The sequence below is a fragment of the Manis javanica genome, chromosome 2 (genome assembly GCF_040802235.1).
Source record: "Manis javanica isolate MJ-LG chromosome 2, MJ_LKY, whole genome shotgun sequence".
Lineage (NCBI taxonomy): Eukaryota > Metazoa > Chordata > Mammalia > Pholidota > Manidae > Manis > Manis javanica.
Window position 1 is genome coordinate 210,555,746 of NC_133157.1, and position 8,396 is coordinate 210,564,141.

General features: G+C 37.2%; 1 pseudogene; it reads left to right on the forward strand.

Moving 5' to 3' along the window:
* The first annotated feature begins 5,321 nt into the window (after positions 1–5,321).
* LOC140848040 (adrenodoxin, mitochondrial pseudogene) lies at positions 5,322–7,770 on the forward strand (annotated as a pseudogene).
* Positions 7,771–8,396: the final 626 nt, after the last annotated feature.

The window sequence follows — 8,396 nt, forward strand, 5'->3', positions numbered from 1 at the left end:
CAATGGATTTCCATCTCACTTAGCATAAAAGCCAAAGTCTGAAAAAGAGCTAAGAGTCCCCACATGATCTCTCCCCACCCTCAACTCAGTGTCTTGTGCTACTAAACTCATCATTTCCTATTTTCTCCCTTATTGTTTCACTGTAGCTTCACTCCCCCCTCATATTCATTGGTCACAGTAAGCATGCTCCCACTGTAGGACCTTTGTACTTGCTAATTTTCTGACTTCAGATATCCCCATGGCTCATACTCTCCCAATGAGCCTTTCTTATCTATCCTACTTAAATTCCAGCCCCTTCTCTTTATCACACTTGCACTCCTTATCCATTTTCTTCTTTATTTTTCCATTGTACTTATCATTACCTGAAATTGTATATACCTCTTCATTCTTTCTTTCCTTCCCTTTTCTAAATTAGCAAGACATTAATCATCTTACTTCTCCCCCTGAGAAAGTAAGCTTTCTGATGAGAGGAGCTTTTATTTTTATAGTTGTTTTCACTGTATATCAAGGTTCTAAAGTAGTTCCTGGCATGTAGTAGTAGCACTGATACATATCTATTGAGTAAATGAATGTGTGAATGAATGAATGAAGCTGAAATAAAAATGGTGAGAAATACAGAAAAATTTTAAAACACAACTAACAATCTTGATCTAACTGACTTATATCAAACTGTACTTAACAATTACATACACTGATCATTTTCAAAAACCAGTCATGTATCTATCTACATCCAAAGTGCATTTCTTTGAAAACCAAAGTTTCAGTAGTGATGTACTAACTCCTTTCTATAACCACGGTGTAAGTAGAAAACAGTAACAGAAAGAAAATGAAAATTGCCAGATGTGGTTAGAAAGCAAAACAAACAAGTAAAAAAATTAAACTTCCTAATTACCTAGTGACTGAATAGTAGTTATTATGGAATTCAGAAAATATTTTAAACTGAAATATATGAACTTTCTACATATCAAAATTTTAAAATACTACTACAGGGAAATTTGTAGCATTAGGGGGGAAAAAAACCCATCAGGTAAAACACAATAGAAGGAAAGAAAGAATTAATTTAAAAATCAGAAATAAAGTAGAAAACAAAGAAATGAAGTAGGAAACAAAAATCAGAGCAGATCAGTGATCCCCAGATGAAGTCAATGTAAAGAGTAGTGACAGAGAAACCCATGAACCAACTGATAAAAAAAAAGGGAGAATATACAAATCCACTGATCTGCAGGAGTGGGACAAAGGGTACAGATGGACAACAAAGATTTTTTTAAAAGAAAGCAAAATGGAATACTTTCATGCCAATACATTTTTAAAATTAGAGAAAATGGACAATTACTAAAACAATGGTCAAATAATTTTTCATTAGAAATTTGAATTTTCAAATTTAAAATTAAAATGAAAATACTAAGTAAAATTAAATAAAATTTAATAAAATCATTAGAATGTCACTGTATATTAGGTTTCTAAAGAAGGAAAACATTTAGTTAACTCCTTCCAATCATCTTTGACAAAATGGTAAAATGATACATTCTTCAGTTTCTTTGTAAAGACTTAGAATTCTAAAGTGTGTTAATCAAAATCCATTTAGTTACCATCGCATAAAGAATTTTTCTAGGTAAAGGAATTTCTTGGCTTATAAAACTAGAACTTCAGAAGTGTTTCTAGTTTCAGGAGGGCTGGATCCAGTTATTCAAATAATGCCATGAGTAAACTGTTTTGTTCTCCTTTCTATCAAGGCACTGCTTTCCTCAGTTTTGAATTCATTCTCATGAAACTACAGTACTGTGGTGGTTAACTGAGTCCCGAGAATTTCTAGACTTGCATCACCTTGTAGCTAGTGATCACAGAGAACAAAGAACTGCTCTTCCCTGTGAATTTCAGCAGAAGTCCTCAGGGTCAACACTAATTGACCTGCTGATGTCATGTGCCCACCCCTCAGCTGATCCCTTTGACCAAAGGAGGGAGTTGTCTGGCCTTGGGCTCCTCACCCAGCCATCAGCAGGGTGGAATTTTTCCTTTCTACATCATCTGAACCAAGAGTTGGAAGAAGGTATGACTTTCCTCAAGAAAGAGATGCTGTGAGAAGCCAAAAAATATGTATCAACTGTGTCCTACAGATGCCATGTTGGTAAAAATGACACAAAGGCTATCAGATAATTATTTTTATGTTTTATTGATACTAGCAATGTCTCTAATATAAAGTGGGAAAAGACAACTTCTCCCATATCTTCTCTTGTCCAACAGTAGCAATTAAACTGGGACATAATAATCTAACTTTTATTTACCTTTATATACATATAGTCCTGATTTGCTGCTATTCTCTCCCAACATTTCCAAGTTCTGGGAGCATGGTGTATCCTTAACATCACCAACTAGTAAGGGATAAGGTGGTACATACTCAGTGACCAGTTGAACTTAAAGTTAGCTGCACTCCTAGGGCTCCTTTTCTCTTTAGGATCTTACTGGCAGAGAAGAAAATGCTGAACCTGGGATCCCTCTGGACCTATATCTAGTCTTTAGAGAAAAAGGAGAGGACACAGGAATGAAAAGAATGGGAGGAACTCGAGGGAGAGCAAGAAAGAATTCTATTGTTTACATGGGTGACAAGCTGCTTTAATCTCAGTCATGTGAAATTAGGTAAAATTCAGTGGGGCAGTGACATCAAAATGTCGTATATAGAGATTATGTCAATTAAGTAATTGATAAACTGAAAGTTGCTATGTAAATGTGAGAAATTCAGCTATATTTTATCTGGAGTTCTTTTCTCTTTTTTTTATAGATATAAGCAAAATGTGTTTCACAGAACATTCTGTGACACAGACTGTGAGAAAATATTCCCACAATCATACAAACTTGTGAAAACCAACATTTCTCTACTTGTCTTATAATTTTCATTCACTTATTAAAGTTTAAAAATATAAAAACCACATTTTATTTAGCCCAGTATTGACCTACCTACTTACCTACCTCCTCTGCTTCCTTTTTTTCTGTGATCAAGCCTGCTTAACAGCGTGTCTTTACATACACTCTGGGAAAGACTAGTTTTCTCCCTTTAAGGAGGAACTAAATGCGGAAATTGGTAATTGACTTACAAGTAGGATTTTGTAGTTTTCCCATGCTACTGTTTCTCCTTTCTCTTTGTCCTTTCACTCTCCACCTCCCATTTCCACAGCCCACTGACCTCTCCTAATGATGTTAATCATAAAAATGTTGATTGCCTTCAGACAGTCTCATTCAAAGTTTACAATGAAACAATTGATATGTATCTTCACTTCATGAATGAAGGATGGAGGAGTCAGAAGCTTGCCTGAGGTCATGCGATTAAGGGCAATGTAATGATACTGCATTATTACTGAAAATAAAAAATAGTAGCTGCACTGTAAGGGTGTATAACAGAATGGTGGGCTTGCTGGAGACATGGGGTGAAACTTCTATCTCCTCATCCCTTAAGCCTCCAGTGAGTCATTGTCCTTTATGGAAGTCTGCTCAGTTGTTGATTACCCCAAACTGTTACTGGTGGAATGCAATGCATTTTTCTGATTCTTGTCTTCTTGAAGGAAAGAATTCAATCAAGAGACAGACTTAGGACACTTTTAAGCAGCAGGAGTTTATTAAACAAAGCATAAGTACACTCCAAAGAAGGGTGGAGAGCTGGCTGTCTGGAAACAAGAAGCAGCCCCATTATTAGGGTTAGGATTGATTTTTTAAATGATAATGTAACTCCAGGAGGGAAAATCTTTCTCCCAGCCTGGGGCAAATTACCTTTGAAACCGAAATTAGTCAAAGGGAGAAATAAAGTGGGAGAAACCCGTTTATTGCTTACAAGCAGTCATCCACTGCAGTTCACGGTGTCTCTCATACCCTGGCTGCAAAAAAGGGACCCCTCCAAACTTCTCCAGTCCAGTTATACGCTCACTACTCCCACGTAATCACCTACTGATACGGAGATAGACTATTTTTCTCCACCCTTGGAAACACCCATTGATATGGAGATGAACAAGGCCAGGTGAGAGATTCTGGAAATATTGCAATTTTACCCACAGATGGTAACTCCTTCCCCAGGTCTTACATCATTCAATTGACATATTGATTGACAATTTCCGGTTATATAACTTTCTCAGTGCACAGACGCCCACCCACACTAAGCAAACCCATGGGGTGGGGCCAAAATTGCAATGTAAATTTATTATGATCCTGAGGTAACTCTGGGTCACCTTTTGGGTCTTAGAGCCCAGGTGCCAACCCAAGCTGGTGGTCTCAAAGCCCTATTGGGCTTTTTACATCTTGTTAGACCCTGATAAGGCAGGAGACTCTACCATAAACAGGAGGGTTTGGGGGTACGTTCTACCATCTGGTGAAAAGGGGTGGGTGGATGATAAGGGGTGTCTTGTCCAGGACTACCTGACATAACTTTGTTGCCCTAAATCATTGTTCTCAAGGAAACTTGCAGAGGAAGGAATATTTATATTATCACAACATAGTTGTAGTGCAAATTTTGTGTTCCATTAAACACTATGCATGTTTATCTGTATCAGCCAACAAAAGCATCTATAATAGCTAGGATGTAAGGTAACACCTGGTTTTGGAAGATTTGATGGGGCTAAAATTACAAGTTTGGCACAAGTCAGATGTAGATTACTGGAATGGGAGGATGGCCACAAATTTATCAATGGCTGGACCAAATGCCTTACTGAATTCAAGAAGTTCAATCATTATTGACTACTGACAGAAAGGGAAAGATGGGGGAAGAGAGGAAGGCAAAGCCAGTAGTAAGTATAAGCAGTAGGTTGGCTCAGCTCCCAAGCCCTCTTCCTACAACTTGACACTGACTCTATTAGGCTTTATCAAGTGAGTCGCTTACACTCTTGGAGTCTGTTTTTTCACCTATGAAATGGGAGCAATAGTACCTTTTTAACATACCTTGCAGGATTTTTTTAAGGCTAGACAGAAAGAGACAGGACTACAAAGCAATACAGATAGATGTCTTTATACATTTCATGACACTATCATCAACACATTTATATCCGATTTGGACTATGTGGTATAAATATAGCATATGTGGCATATATACAGGCCAAGTGAGGAATTATGCCTAAGGGAGCACTCTTTCTGCAGTTTGGCAGAAAGACTACACAGAGCACACACATACACACAAATCTTAAAAATAGAAATTTAAAAGTAGTATAATTGAATTATTTAATGAATTACTTAAACGATCCCTTGAGTGTTGTATTGATTAACAACAATTTAATTATTTTAATTAATCAAATAAAAGCCAGAGTATTGTTAATAAAGAGTGATGTAATATTGGTGTGGACAGTTATTTGGGACCTAGTTCAACTGCCGCTGTGTGGCCTTGGCCTCAGCTTTAGTCTTAGATGTTTTTTCTGTCCATCTGGGGTGTTCTTAACTTGGTGGATGTGCCACAGGACCACTCGTGTCACCTTAAAAGAAAGATGCGAACAGCGCCCGTCCAGGCCACGCCCCGGCCGGCCCGCCGGCCTCCGCACGCTCCGCGGCGGCCCTCGGGCGTCGGCGCAGCGCTCCTCCCGCGCTCGCGGACGCTCTCGCGGCCCGCGTCGCATCTGGGAGTCACGCGACCGCGGGCTATGGCCGCCGCGGGGGGCGCGCGGCTCCTGCGCACCGCCACCGCGGCCCTCGGCGGCGCGGCCCACCGGCGGCTGCTTCTCGCAGGAGCCGGGAGCCTCCCGGACGGCCGGGGGCGGGCGGAAGCGCCGAGCGGGGCCTGGGGGGCCGTGTGGGGGCGCACCGGGCGCTGAGCGCGTCGGCGGAGGCGCACCGCAGCTCAGAAGATAAAGTAACAGTCCACTTTGTAAACCGTGATGGTGTAACATTAACAGCCAAAGGAAAAGTTGGTGACTCTCTACTAGATGTTGTGGTTGAAAATAATCTAGATATTGATGGTTTTGATACTGGTTGGGCTGCCAAATCTGTTTGACAAAATCTATGGACAATATGACTGTCCGAGTGCCTGATGCCGTGGCTGATGCCAGACAGTCCATTGATATGGGCAAGAACTCCTAAAGAAATATGAGTATTTTCACAAGATGTTAACCTTTTTTTACAATTATTATTATTAATGTAATTGAGAACATGGATGAATTGGTTTATTATTATGACTAGTTTTACTACTTTAATTCACCTTGTCTAACTACTGAGTTTCATAGCCCTGAAAGTATGCAATCATTATTTTGGTTAGACTATAAAAAGCAAATAAAATGTTAGAACATAGTTAATATTATAAAACTTTATGTGTTTTACCCTATGTTTAGTGATTTTGGCAAATTTTTTCATATGAATCTTATGCCTGCTACCTATAAAGTAAGTTGAAAAAATGGTATTATTATTCCTATTAGATGTGGGTGAAAATAGAACAAAAAATTAGAAGATCTGTACTTGAATCTGCATCTTGTTACTACAAATTGTATGTTCACATTGAAACTGGAGAAATTACAAATATCTTCTTTACAGCAATAACATGTAAATGTGTATGGACAAAACTAATTGCTCAGTAAACTGCTTAATTTCAAAGACAGTTATCATCTTATAAATAAATATTTCAAAATTTTGTTTAAATTAAAAGTATAGTTCTTTATGGCCTGAGCTCCCTCACAGCATGGTGGCTGGGTTTTAATAGTGCCCCAAGAGAGAACTCGTACACCAGGCAAAAGCTGGGTCCTTTCTTTCAACGAGTCATGGATATCACAGTATCCCTTATGCCACTTTTTTTTATTGGTAGTGAGGCACCAAGTCTGGCCCATCATTTGAAGACTGGGTGTCAGAGAATTTGCATACATGTTTTAAAGCCACTACAACTGTTTTCAGGTTAACCTGGCATATTATTGCCTGTGAACTAACAGTGTGTTCTAAACTTTTTAAGAGGGGCTAGATTTTACTCTTGCATTATGTTTTGAAATATTCTTGTGTCTTCTTTGTTATGATGGTTCATTTGTTTTATTCCATGACTCCCAACAGTTTTCTTCCTGACAGTTGATTTAAATAAGAGGGAATAATGGTAGGCTCCCTTTCAATGCTGTGTAATTTTAGTTTACATTTCTCTGTCATTTTGCTATCAAGAAAGGCATTTTCCTTTTGTAAAGTACTCTGTATAATTGTTGAATATGTGCTGAAACTTAATACAGTATTTGGTTTTCACAGGTAAACCATCCTGTTACTACATAAGTAATTCAAAACTGCTGAATAGTTTAAGTGAAACATTCTAAAAATTTCCAAACCTTTTGCCTAACTTTCACTGTGAAAATATTGTCGAATTTTTGTCTTAAGGGACAATTTTCCTGTTTTCTTAAGTACCCATATAGTGTTGCACATGGTTTCTATAACAGTCATTCAGCATTTAGAAAAATTACGTTTCACTTGAAAAATTGTTTTCTAATGGAAAGTTAAGGTTCATTATATATTTTCCCATCTTTTCTTTTTCTTCCATTTTACAACTCTTTTAATTGCTTTTCCCTACCTTAAACTACTTGAATTTTGTGGTAAATCACATTTTGGATCAGAGTTTGAGAGATGGCTTATTTATTAGATAACTTATCACTCTATAATGAAAAAGAAAATAGAAAATAATGTATTACATGTGCATTTCTAAAAATAGCATATGAGACATTAAGTGTAAACCAAAGATATTCAGACATTGCATAGAAATTTTGTTTCTTGTTAGGGAATATTTAAGAATAGAAATATGACCTTGGTTAAGCAACAACAGGATTTCTTTAATGTGTCAACATATCACATGATGTTGAGTTATTTTTATCAGATTTTCTTCTGTTTATACGTTTTTAGAAACTGGAAAATTAGAAAACCAGCTGTCAGGAGGAAAGCGTGATTACTTGTAAACACAAATGTGGCTATGACAGAACAGAGACCGGGAGTTAAAAGATAATTTAAATTTACCAGAATCAACTTAGAGAAGCTGATGGAAAGATCTTTATAGTGAGAGGTATTACTTTTAAAAAAACTATTACTAACAAATCATCTTAATCAATGTCTTACTCTTCTTTTGACTCCCATTTGCTTTTCTTATATCTGGGTGTATTATCTGTTATTTAATTTTTAGACTTGATTTGATAATGTTATAAAATTAAGCAGAGCCAAAAAAAAAAAAAAAAAGATGCGAACAAACTCACAGAAAGTTTTCTTTCCTGATAATTCTTTCTGGATGTTTAGTATTCTAAAGAACAGTTATTGATTTAGAAATTTTTGTTGTTAGTTTTTAGGTTTGTTTTGATTTTGATGTTTTTACTTGTGGTTAAAAAAATAAAAAAGCAGTGTCTAGACCTACAAAGGTCAGTTCCTAAAATTCTTTGTATGAGCCCCAGGTAAACTTTATTTATCGCAGTTTATCATACTGAAATTGCTTG